The sequence below is a fragment of the Denticeps clupeoides genome, chromosome 15 (assembly GCF_900700375.1).
Source record: "Denticeps clupeoides chromosome 15, fDenClu1.1, whole genome shotgun sequence".
Lineage (NCBI taxonomy): Eukaryota > Metazoa > Chordata > Actinopteri > Clupeiformes > Denticipitidae > Denticeps > Denticeps clupeoides.
The window spans coordinates 16660193-16673783 of record NC_041721.1 but is presented as its reverse complement, the minus strand read 5'-3'; the positions used below and the strand labels follow the sequence as shown (position 1 = coordinate 16673783).

Genomic DNA, 13591 nt, shown 5'->3' with positions numbered 1-13591 from the left:
TGATTCATTTTATGAAACTTGTGGCCACGACAATGCGCGAAAGTATCACAATGCTGTCACCATTAAATCATTCGCTCGAACATCAGTTGGTGTGATTGGCTGTAAACTCATTTTGATTGATATGATTTGACATTTGATTGGCTACCTTTTGTAAAAAAAGACAGTCAGGGAAGTCTCACACATCCACAAATAAATGTAAGGGTATTCACAAATACATACAGAAGATTGTAAATGCAGGTTTATTGGGTTGTGAATAAATATAACCGCACTGACATTTGTGCATCACGTAAATTTTTTTCCGTTGAGATGCATTTGTGAACGACGTTATATTTATTTGTAAGTCCTAAAATATATTTGTGAATCTTATTACATTTGTCGCTGAATCAAGAAATATATTTGTGAATGGTGTGGTATTTATTGAAATAGTGAAATAGTCTCCATGGTCATGCGCTCGAGGTAAACGCGCCGGGATCTGTCGTGGGCGCCTGTTCCCACAGCAAAGGAATATTTAATAAAACCAGAAACGAAATGCATGTTCTGGAACTTTGCTTGGAAAATCCCTGCCAGGAACACTTACACAAACGGCCGTGATTTTCAGATTTGAAGTGACTGCAGCATCTGTTACTTCATTTCAACATGCTTAAACCACATTCGGACCCATGAGGGTTTTACTCTGTGTTCCCTGAGTATTGTCATACTTATGTAATCTAAGCCTGTACTACTAGGCAGACACATTTCCATGGCAAGTAATCGTTATTTGATCAGTATAGAGCCTTTGAAATGAATGACTTCTTACGAATGTGTGTAATATATGCAAATATATTATTATTATTATAAATGAGAGATTGTACTGGATTAAACAGGCAGATTTTATGCCACTTTGAGCAGCTCGTCTCTGACCCCTGGTTTGACAGATGGCAAATCCCTGCTGAAAACTGATACGTGACACGCCCGCTGATCTCTAACCTGAGACAACTGCGGCCCTCCTAATGGAATGGCTGATATTCGGCGAGGGAGAGGGGCACGGAGCAATTACGCAAGACCCCCCCCCAGTCCCGATTGCGCTCTGGCAAAAGAAGGGCGCGGTAGGGTTCTTCAGCTGGTTATGCAACCTGTGGGACAGGGCGCAGGGCTACTGATGTGTCTTGGGATATTAGGCTGATCGCTCTGCGCTCATTGTTCCCCCCGGCTGGTTTGAGAGATGCTTCTCCGTGGCGGGCGCCTGGAAAAGGCATGTTGAAGTGCGCTTTCATTCAGAACCTCATTTCTGCCCCTGCCTTGCATGAACATAAATGACATGAAACCAAACGTTCGTTCGCTGGTTCCGTAAGCACAGCCAAAGCTTCACTTGCCAAAAAAAAAAAAAAAGTCATTACCACTGTACCATAAAGCGAAGTAAATGTGTGACACTCCTTCATGCTAAAGGTCAGATGGGCAAGTGTTCGGTGACATTATTACCGTGGATCAGCAGGTTTTGTGGAAATGTGAAGCACCCACACGGCCCTCTGTGCAGTACAAACCCAAAGGTTTTTTGCTAATATTTGGCAATAAAGTGGCGATTATGGCAAGAGAATTACTTCGGTGATTCATTTTTCATCAGTGCATTGATGTTTTTTTTTTTTTTTGCTTTTCACCTCTAATATAAAAAAAACAAAATCACACCATTTATTACTTTATTACTGTTCTCTATGATGAAGTTCTGCTTTCTTAAATGTAAAAATGGCACACACTTGCATTGTGTGGTGTCCTGCCGTTTATGCCCTATGTGTCTTGATAATATTATAATTAAATAAAAGTGTGACATCGCCAAGTTTTAAGATGTTTTATATATAAGATGTTTTATATATCCTTATAATTGTGGTCCGTCTATATGATCTATTTGGTTTGAGGGAAATCTGGTGACTGTTTTAGCCCTGCTGCATGTCAAATAGGACCTTGTCTCAGCTTGTTCATCTGTATTTACGTCTTTGGCTAATCTTGTTTGTGGAGAAAATGGTCTAAATCTCTGAACTTACTCAAATTAGACTTGCAGGCTTAGCCAAAAAAGATTTAGATTTTTCTTCATTACTAAGCATATTTTGATGAGATCAGCTCGAGGACGTCCAGCAGTTCGCCACCTGGCTCTGCCAAAAATACCGCAGGGACCAAACTTCTGCTGCAGTCAGGGACCGAAGGCCCTCAGAGCTGGAAGTGCTGGATCTGCGTTCATGAAGCCATAATAACAGGAATGGTGCTGGTCAATAGTGACTCATCCCAGGTTAACCTTCCCGATCCATTAAATAACTCCCGATTCACGAATCTGAAGCCTCCATTGAACCGAATCCTTTGAGTCCTAACTACACCATGTCTAAATTGTAAACTCACATAAATACGTCCTATAATTAAAACATCAATTACCATCATGAAAGTTGCATAACTTACTGTTTCTTTGCACCATCTGAATCTGAATCTGAATCACTCACTGACTAGTTACCTCTACTAAACCCAGTCTAGGTGGTTCCTCTGGCCGTAAATGTAACCAAACCGGAATCGCTCAGCGATCCGGGTTAGCGCTACTAACCCGATTCCCTCTGGCCGGAAACACTGACTCAAGTGACTCCTGCACTCGGATCAGTTTACCGAGTGACTCAGAGGGAGCCGGATCCTAAAAAAAAGGATTTGAGTATTGCGGCTGTAATGGGCAGTAAAGCAACACACACTGGTTTGGTGCAGTCAGACAAGATGTAGGGGGTGTGTGTGTGTGTGTGTGTGTGTGTGTGTGTGTGTGTGTGTGTGTGTGTGTGTGTGAATGCCGCCCCCCCCCAGCCCTCATCCAGCTGCATGCAGTAGGTAAAACTGGGTGAAAAATTCACCCAAGCATACACACACACATGCCACCCCACTCCATTGTGCCTCTGGGGTATCGTTAGGATGTCCATGTGTCCATTTAACACATCCGCCAAACTGAGGATGTGACACACAATGCCAACACGCACACCCACACTCCCTTGAGCTCCTTTCCTTCCCCTCAGTCATAACATCGTGCACTTGTGATAACCCAGTATAAGGATGCATGTGTTTTGGTTGTGGAAGATGAAAACTGCCAGCGCATCTTCATCACCCCCGACCCCCGCGGTCAGGAGAGCGGCCAGACGCTTTGTGTAAACTGCCGGTAAACAGTTGGCGGTGGATAAGACTAACAAGCTGAGCGAAATCGCCGCGTATCCGGTTACGTTTAATTAGTGGAGCCAGCACGGCCCCTTACCTTCTCCAGGGCAAGCGAGAGCCGCAGGTCGGCCCGGTTAAGGTGGCACATATGGGCGCCCATATGCCCGAGTGCCTTCATCGTCTAGACTGAAATACAGAGATTAACCGAAGCGCCACAGCACAATGGCCGTACAGTTTTGCATCAGAAGGGGAGCTGATGGAGGGGGTGTGCAGTGGGGGATTCAGCATAATGCTGGCCAGCGGGAAGATTAAGGGGACCCCCTGTCTCCTCCAGTTATGGTGATATCGTGGAAATAAATGGGCCGGGTAACAACTGAACCATGGTCAGAACTTTCTTCTAAGAATCCTGTACTAAAAGCAGAATTTCCCTCAGTCTAGAAGTAATATGTGTTTGTTTCATAATCAGCTGGGATTTTGTAACCATTGACCAATTTATTTCATGACACTAAACACACAGGGATAACAGAAAGATCGCATTTACATTTACTTATCCAGAGCAACTTGCAATCAGTAGTTACAGGGACAGTCCCCCCCCCGGAGACACTCAGGGTTAAGTGTCCTGCTCAGGGACATAATGGTAGTAAGTGGGATTTGAACCTGGGTCTTCTGGTTCATAGGCGAGTGTGTTACCCACTAGGCTACTATTAGCCCACAGAAAGTACTGCAGTGAGGGTCTTGAAAACAGAGACATGGTGCAATGGAGACCAAAAATATAAAAAAATAATCTAAATACCAATGTAGGGTGCAAATGCAAAGTTAGGATGAAACTGGAATAGTATCAGGACCAAGCTTACAAGATTAGTTTGCTAAGCTGTTCTATGTTTGGAATTTTTGCGATATTGTTGAATCGTGGAGATGGATGGAACCCTCCAGAGGACCACAGCCTTTGGTGAGCAGCTTCCTGGTACTCGGTGTGCTGAATATTTTTGCTGTGTGGGCGGTGTGAGAGAGGGCATAAGAGCGAGTGAGTGAGTGAGGGAGAATTTGTGGATGGGGGGGGGGGAGAGAGAGAGCACATCTGCCTTTTCCGTCGCTCTGGACGGCTGTAAAGAAAAAGAACAACATCCTCCTCTCAACACGTCTCCCCGCGTCCGCTGAACATGTCCCCCCCACCCCGGTCAGTTGGACAGATGTGTGACGTCTGTTTAAGAAAAGGACCGTTTCTCACCACTACTTCCCTGCATTGAGCAGCCACAGTTTTTTTTTTTGTAGACATCCATGCTGTCAGCTGGGCATAGATCACACTTGGTACTCAAAGGTGAGATGATTAGAATCTTGAGGTCAAAGGTCAAGTAAGATCATATACATTACACTTGTGATTTTTATAATTCAGGGAATTTTTTTACGTAACAAATTAGGGGCAGTGGTGGACTAGCAGTTAAGGAAGGTGCCACTGAGGTGCCACTGAGCAAAGCACCGTCCCCACACACTGCTCCCCGGGCGCCTGTCATGGCTGCCCACTGCTCACTCAGGGTGATGGGTTAAATGCAGAGGACAAATTTCACTGTGTGCACCGTGTGCTGTGCTGCTGTGCATCACATGTGACAATCACTTCACTTTCTTCTTCACTTTCTTTAAAAATGTCCTTGGAATTAGAATTTGGTGCTCAAAGGTCAAGGATAGGTCAAGACATTTTGTGTTTGTGTTGTCTCTTGACTGTTGTCAAAATTTGGTACAAATGATCCACTCTAGATGAACTGGTCTAGAATTTGGTGGTCAAAGGTCAAGGTCACTTGGGCCTGTTCTTCAGATTTGCAGCAAATGTCCACTTGGACTCAAAAATGAACTAATGGTCAAAGGTCATGGTTTGCAGCAGGGCAAGTAGAACAGAAGTTGTCCACTCTTTGCTTCGTAAAACAACTTGCTCAGTTGAGCATCATGGTGAATACATTTGGGCCAAATGGGAGGTTGAAGTTATGAAAAGATGATTCCTAATTTTAGAAAATATAGCTAGGTGTGTGTGTTTTTTTTTTTTTTTTTTTTTTTTCTCCTCCATCTGACGTGTCCTTTTGATCTTTTGCTTTTTTTGTTCTCAGGTTCTGTGTTTAAGTGCCAGTCGAGTACGGCGCACGTGTTGGAACAGAATCTCTGTCTGAAGTCAGAGTTTAAACCGATTTATTATCTTTCTGGAGGCGGGTTCGGCCGGCGAGGTGGGAGAACGGCTGCTCTGTGCTGACCCACTTCTTTGGTAATCCGATGCCAGCAGTGAGAGTGGGTTGTAAAGAGGAATATATAAATATAATATATAATATAATACATAAACCTGAGTGTGGTGAGTCAGCCTGTGGAGGTTGAATGATGGGGTTCTACCTGTCTGGCCTGTTCTACAGCCGGGCACTGCTTTCATTGCCGGTTTGGTAACTGATACCCAGATAGCAGCGTGGTTGTTCAGGGTTTGGTTGGGTTGTGCACGGGGCAGCGTGCAATCTGATGCTCATCCTGCAGAGTTCAGATCCACTGAGACCCCTGCATGGATAGGTTTCCCCTCAGGGATCATATTTGTGCATGGCGTGAGTAATTGTGAAGAGAGCATGTTTGTGAATGCACGCTCTCTTTGACTCTTTCTTTCTGTGGGTGTGTGTGTGTGTGTGTGTGTGTTCTTTATCTCTGTGGTGTATGTGGTGCAAGTTGAGGCCTAGCAATGCATTTTCCTGAGACACCACTGTGGCATGAGACTGTGAGTGGCAGCAAAGACTCTGAATTGATGCAGAACAGTAAAATCTATTTATTCTGAACGAACTTTTCACCAATTCAACCGCGTTCCTGTCCGTCTGCAAGACGGTCGGGATACCGCCGGTCTGGAGGATTTTTAAGTAAAGGTTCGCCCGCAGAAGTCGAGTTTTACCTGCTGAATTTTGAATTCACCAAACCGAAAATTGATCTCGATGCCGTAAGATTTAGTGAAGGTCTGTGCACTGAGAACCGGCGATCAGATTCACCCCCCTCCCGGCAGCAGGATCGTTCCTCGTAAAGGGCGGAGGGAACGGAAATAGCGCGGTGCGGAACAGCGGAGCACATTATTCTGCTGCATCGCTTCTTCCTTTGTGGAGCTAAGCTGCATTCTTCCCCCCCCCCCTTTTTTTTTTTTTTTGTGCACCACCTTCCTCGGCTTTTCTTGTGTTCTCCGCGCCCGCCGCCCAGATGTTCCGCACCGCGCTGTGCTGACACGCTCTCTCTGGGACGGCGTGATTTAATGCGCGTGTGAATAAGCGCTCTCCGGCTTGCGGGATGTTCGAGCAGCTGCAGACACGGCCGCGCCGCCCCGCCCCGCCCACCCCAGTCGCTCCGGATTTACAACCGCGCGGATGCCAAAGAGGTAGACTGATGTTCAGCTGCGTGGTTTTACCAAAAAGTAGATATATATCTAAAAAAAAAAAAAAACTAGATGACCGCACCAGCTGTGGCCCACAGCTGCACCGGCATCCTTGTCTCATGGCAGCCAGACAACAACCACAACAATAGAAAGGACCTCGCACACGTCCCCACGGAGGTAAAAATAGCTCCCGTCCCCACGGACGCGCCGTCACTTCCCCCGCCCAGGATCAATTTGAGCTGGAGGCTCTGAGGCCAGCTCTCATTGGTCAGGACAGATAGTCATCCAGCAGTCAATTTTGACCCTTCACCTCAACCAGGCTACTGGGCGTGGACTTCTGTCTTTACCGGCGTTTGCTTCAGAATTTTTTGGAAATTGAATTAGGCTTGAATTCTAAATGCTGATTATTCTTCTCCTAAACTCGTCCCATTCGTTTTTTTTTTGTGGAATTCCCCTTCAGCATACTTGAGGTCTCTGCATTCATTCAGTCTCAAACCAGGAAATGATTACGAATCTGTTTCCAATTCGCACGCTTTATTATGCGGGCGAGAGCGCTGCGTGCTTTCCACCGAACCGTTTCGCAGTAGACGGCACGGTCGCACCGCGAACATTACAGTTGCGGGTCGAGGGTTGGGCCCGACCGGGACCGGGGAGGCGAAAGCAGAGGGGGAGAATCAATGACGCTTTCCTCAAGGACCCTTCCCCCTGGTTTCAGGTCACCATCTGCCAGCCGCGGTGATTAATCCGTCCGCGCCGGCACACCTCCGGGTCCTGCTGGAGTCCGCCGGTGCACCAATCTCTGCGAAAAATATTAACGTCAATATGCGAAATGTTTAATATTGTAAATCATCACCAACCTTAATGTATGAATTCTGTTTTTTGGCCTCAAAATATGTAAATAAATATGTAATATTAATATCTGGTTGGTCTAGAGTATAAACCGTCATCATTGGAAGCATCAAGCAGGGACAACCTCGTTTTCCACCGGCGTTAGCGTGGTGTTACCTGGTGGTAACCACAGTACGTGGTGCGGTTTTTATTAATCTGCCTCGTCTGTAGCTGGAAATGGCCGCTGACCCGGCAGAGCGGCAGGCCTGGCAGCCGCGGAGTCTCTACCTCCGGCAGAGGAGTAGAGTTTCGAATTAAAACGTTTAGCATGGGCAAGCTGCCCCCCCCCCCCCTCTCTCACACACACACACACACACACTCATTTTCTGTTCCTCCCCTCCCACACACACACACAGTGAACTCAGGTGTACCGAGGGTTGCCATGGTTGTGGCGATGGCGGAGCGGCTAATTGTCCCCCGGAGGAGGCCGAGTTGGCAGGAGATTGGGGGGCTCAGACGTTTTCTAGGCCGTCGTTTCCCGTTCAAATCCACGCCGGTCTCTGTGCCAACCAACGCTTTAACCGACACTTCTCGCTTACGACAATAATGATTCCATACGGCGCGGTGGACGGACAGCGTTGCACTAATCCCAGGGCGCCGTTCGCGCTGCGCTGATTTCGCGAGCACACGCACACATGATTGACGGCCGCGTGACGGGCCGCCATGGCCGCCGGTGATTGTGCCCGTCCAGTGTGTGTTCAGTTCAGGGACACGCTGGAGTCTTAACATGCCTGAGCCTCAGGGTCAAACAGCGTTCGGCGGGGAACATTTAACACCGGCGGTGTGTGCTGTAGAGCTGAAGCTAATCTGCCGCAAAGACCAAAGCAACCAAACGGCCTGGTTTCCGGTTAGACGTTTAGAGACGTTTGTACATATTAAATTGGTCATGTGGCACATTCGTTTAGTGATCCACAGAGATGAATTTCCCTTATTTATTGTAATATAAAAAAACGTTTAAAAGTATATTTGATCAGTCACAGCCAGTCATAAATGTTTATATATGAAAATTTCACTTTGCGAGATTATTTAACATTAATATGAGTTCCCCAAGCCTGTCTATGGTCCTGCAGTGGCTAGAAATGAAAGTGAAGGGGTTGTCATTGTGACAATCGAAATGTGTCCTCTGCTTTTAACCCATCACCCTTAGGGGGCAGTGGGGACGGTGCTTTGCTCAGTGGCATCGAACCGGCAACCTTGCGATATACGGATATGTTGTCCTTAACCGCGACGCCACCACTGCCCTTTACACCTGGTAATAGGTGTAAAGAGTGCTTTGGTCATTCTGCTTCACCGTTCAGAGAGCGGCAGCTTATGACGTCATAAGGGGAAAGGTTACCTCCCGTTTTGCCACCCCTCCATTTTCTCCACCGACCGTCACGGCTTCCAAACGTGCTCTGTGATTGGATGTCAAAATGAGCACTAGTATATTTTGTTTAGTTCTATCATGCAAGACTCTGAAGAACAAGCGGGTTCATAAAATTTTTTCTGGACAAATGCGGACACGACTTCCTGTTTGCACCAAACCTCGTGGTTTGTGAATGGTGTTGACAACGTCATTTCCACGAATGCCCCCTAACTTCCACAGGCCGCTCTCCTCCTCACTAACATTTAAAGCTAGAGACACCGAAACGGAGCGTCCCGGGGAAATCTCATTGTGGGATTGGATCAAAGTGGCTCAATTTTGGAAAGAAACCTTTTCATGTCATGGGACCGTTAAGGCTCGTGTTACGGGCCAACGCCGGTGCTTTGATTTGTAATGAACGTCAGCCACACTTATTGAACGTCACCGGCGTCATGCATTTATAACATCAGTGTACGTGAGCGCGGTGATCACCGGGCAGCATGCCGGAGGAAGTCGCCTCGCATTGTTGGACGTTTTATTGTTCCGTATTCAAAGTAGAGCGAGAAGTGCAGGAGCCGCGCTGCGGTTCCCAGACCTGCTACGTACGCGCTACACTTCACGTTTTCCGGCACCGGCCATTCCGGTTCCAGACTTCCGCAGCCGCTTGTGTGCTGGGCTGACTCACGCTGCGAAAACCGATCGGCCTGACGAGACTTTCTAGACTCGGAATGATGTGACGACAGATGGGGGAAGTGCTGGCTCCGTTCCTCTTTGTGACGGCGCCCTCTGTTCCGTTCCCGTATTCTTTTTCGTCTTTTTTATTATTTTTTTTCTCCCCCTCCCGTCTTTTTCCTCGGCGAGTTGCAGACTGACTCATTTTGAGGTGCAGGCGGTGGCTCAGGCTTTCTGTCCGCAGTAAGCAGGTTTGAGGATGAGGAGGGGGGTGGGGTGGAGGGATGACTCTTCAGAAAGCTGCACGGCGGAGATGGGCTTGATGCGGAATGCGAATTTATATTCCATAGGGGACACGGTGTCCCTTTTTTAAGGGCCAAGGACGATATTAAGGAAGGACACTTCTCTCACTTATCTTATGATTTAACGAGCAGTAAATAATGTGTTTGTGCAGCGGTAGAGTAGTTTGATGTTTTAAGTGTGTGTGTGTGTGTGTGTGTGTGTGTGTGTGTGTGTGTGTGTGTGTGTGCGCACGCGTCTCAGCGCTGTGGAGTGACTCACCTCTGGAAGACTGGGACTGAGTGACGCAGGATGACATCACCCCCGTCCGATGTCAGGACGCTTACGCCGCAGTTCACCCCCCCTCCCCCGACCTGCACTGTGGTGCATCTGCCCTGTGCGGCGAAGCCCCGCCCCTCCGTCACTCACTCAACTGCCCTGTCAGTAGGACGCGTACGCAGACCACACATTACGCGACTGGGAGTCCCGGGGCGGGCAAACAAATCCGTATTCTAATTTATTCAAATATGATCTGACTACTAATAATTATAGTTTATTAAAGAGCGTGATTGATTTTAACATCCACCCTCTCTCTCTTTTCTCTCCCAAGCACCCATAGATAGAATACCAAAAATTCTGCGATTGGTCTAGAATGCTTGTGTATTTCAATAGCCACGCCCCATTTGTAGCTTGGGATGGTTCTGGAAGTCTGCAGCTTCCACACCACGGCGAGGTGAGGCGTGGTGATTTCTATTTTGCATACGGCTCACACACACACACACACACACACACTCGCTGACCTACAGGCATATTAACACACTCCTCCTTCCATCCGGGTGAATAATGGCGAACAGGAGGGACGAATGAAACTCCGTTTCGTATGCCCCCTGCTTCCTTCTGTCTCTCTGCGCTTGTTTCTTGGCTCTTTGTTGCGGAGTGAATGGACACACAGCTGGCGGTAGCAGAGCAGAGGAGGAGCTGAAACCAGATTCTCTCTTTCTCTCCTTCTCTCTGACCTCCTGTTCTCGCTCCCCCTCCTCCTCCTCCTCCTCCTCTCATTCTCTCACTCCCACTCACCGTCTCTCTCTCTCTCTCTCCCTCTCTGTGAAATGGATGCTTGTCAGCCAGATCCACATTATGGCCTCGCTTCCGTTTGAAGGACAAAAAAAAAAAAAAAAAGAAAGAACCAGCAATGAAAGAAACCAAAAATGAAGCGAGACGAAGCTGAACTCCCTCCCTTCTTCTGCGGAGAGGCTGCGTTTGAGAGCCGTGCGTGGACGACAGTCAGGCCCCCCGACCTCTGCGACTCAAAATACACCCTCCAATTGAATTAAGGCCTTTATTGCATCTGTCTCTGGACTCTTTGGCCAGACAAACCCTCAATTCTTCTCTCTCTCTCTCTCTCTCTTGTTCTCTCTCTTTCTTCTTGCTATTTTTGACGTCCCCAACATGGACATTCCCATAACATCCAAGGAGCCAGGATTCTTCCTGATTTTCTGATTGATGACCCCGGGCGTTTAATGTTTAGCTTTGGCCCCTGAGCCCCAAGTCCCTCTCAGGGTAACAGGAGATGGAAATTAGTGCAGAAATATCAAGCCGTCGCCCGCGTACACACGCACCGGTATCACGTATCCCGCTGCACCCGCTGCATAAACACGATCCCTTATTGTCCGTAAACTGCCCTCCTAGCGGCGAACTGGTAACGGATCTCTCGCTGTCGCCCTTCCGTGTCTGGACAGGACGGGCGTCCCTGTCTGCTTCACCTACAGCATTGCAGCTGCACGTTGTACACACTTGTATTGTTTCTGCTTCTGAGATTTAATGTTATTGTGCTTGATGGACGCCATCAACCGGAATCAAACTCTTTGTATGTGTTCTCTCACAGACTTGGCCAATAAACCATTCGGATTCGGATTCTGTGGTTTTCATAGAACTAATTGTAGAAAATCTTTGAAGTTTAGTACATGTAAATTTGAAAGTCATTATGTTATGGGAGCCTGCTTGAAATGATCTTATTAAAGTCAGCAAACTATTCATTAAAATTCAAAGAGGTGTGATGTAATGAATAACACTTTTCTGGTCTTGATAAGTTCTCATAAGTTATATCATACAGGAGCACTTTGATGGGAGGGTTGGGGTATGTTGTTTCGAGGGGAACGGGGGGGCTTTAATTTCAGGGTCTGGGTGGAGCCAGTGAGGAGGTCACGCCAGGTCATCTGCAGCAGAAGGAGATCTTGGCCGAGCTGGGAGTTAGAGCCCGACTCCTTGGCAGAATTAGGCATGTGGGAGGAGATGGAAATGGGGCTGGAGGATGATATTAGTGTTTTTGAAGGTTTCTTCACGGTGTGAGAAGATGAGCTGATTGGTTGTATTTGAACAGACAGTAACTAGCTGTCTCAAGATGACAACTGCTGGCTACAAATGCCCTAACAAATTCTCAATAATCTCACTCTGTATTTAAATGACCGTATATTGTGTTTTGTATTATAAACCAGATGAAAATCCAGAATGTAACAAAATCACCGGGGCTTAGGTCAAGTTTTATGGTTCGATATCTTAGTGAGGCGACTTCCTGAAAGGATACTTTCACATTCCAGCCGTGCGGCAAAACAATAGCGAGGCCCGCCTCAGCTTGGAAGAGTTTCCCGGTCAGCATCCAGAGCCGTGCCTGGAGGTGGCCTGCGGCCGTCAGATGGACCAGGCCGTAGGGCGTGTTGGGGGACACCGGCACCTCTTTTAAATGAAGCGGGGACCACCGTCTGGTGCGGGCCGGGCTGGAGGCGCTCAGGTGGCCTGATTTTTGCGGCAGGGAGCTGAACCAGATCTTCGTTGGAATTGGAAGGGGCTTTTCTGTTCTCTCTGTTTCTGCTGCCGCTTCGTGGCGGGAGGCGGTGGGCTGGCAGCCTCCTGGTGGGCGCATCAGACAGCAGGATTTAAAAACGTACCATCCAGGGCTGCGTCTGACCTGGTGTTTTGAGGGAATATTGTACTGTAACAAGCGCCATCTGCTGGGGAAATACTGTCGTGACTTATTTTCAAATTCTTTTACATCATGAATTTATTCAAAGTTTTAATACAAATCAGCACAATTAAAGAACTTTAATTATCTACATATGGAAGGGACATTAAAAGGCTGTGGTCTGGCATTATTTCACAGTCCTGTATCCATTTTAAATTCAGAAGGAATGAAGCAAACGTGTAACTGAAACATCATCTTTAAGCTTTCGGTCAGAAAACCATAATTACAGGAGCGAAGTGCAGGTTGTTCACCCCTGAAGGCGCGCTCGCAGTGACGCGCTCGCACCACCGTGTGGCAGCAGAGAGCCATGGCCTGTCGGCGTGAGCCGGGAGCCGAGGGCGGGCTCACTGAACACCGTAATGTCGGACCATCTCCACCTCTCTCTCACACACGCATTACACATAACGTACGTGAATATTACTTAAAAATAAATGCTGGCACGCTCCCTCACGCGACGCGTCATTGCCCGTCGTAACCAGGCCTGGCTTCTCTTTCAGGAAGTGACTTCCCTTGTGTCACATGCCTCTTGAAATATTGAGAGCCCGTTACAGGCTCTAACGTACGTGCCCTTCGAGTGGGGAAAAAATGGCACCATCTCGCATCCTTCCCATATGCCCGCCGGCTCTCCGCTCCACCCCCCGCGGTAATGGCAGACTAAGAGGGACGCAGTCAGTGGAAGTGGGTCAAGCCCCCGTCTGACATTACTTATGTATATTCACAGCCGAAGCTGCGGCCGACGTCTGATGGCACGCAGGGAGGGGCATCCATCCGGCAAAGGTGTAGCCGAGGTTGGGCCTGTGTCACTGCGTCAGGGTGGGGATTGGGAACATTCTCATATGATCATGTCGCTGTAATAGGTTTGATTCATTAT

General features: G+C 47.8%; 1 protein-coding gene across 4 annotated transcripts in view; it reads left to right on the top strand.

Moving 5' to 3' along the window:
- Positions 1–13591, top strand: part of agap1 (ArfGAP with GTPase domain, ankyrin repeat and PH domain 1) — a 118073-nt gene that overhangs the window by 1881 nt on the left and 102601 nt on the right. Inside the window, exon 1 of one of the 4 annotated variants that reach the window (XM_028954716.1) lies at positions 6683–6697. The exons of the other annotated variants lie outside the window; for them this stretch is intronic. The gene's annotated coding sequence lies outside the window, so the exon portion shown is untranslated. Of the gene's footprint in view, positions 1–6682; positions 6698–13591 lie in introns of those variants that run through there. 4 annotated transcript variants of the gene reach the window in all.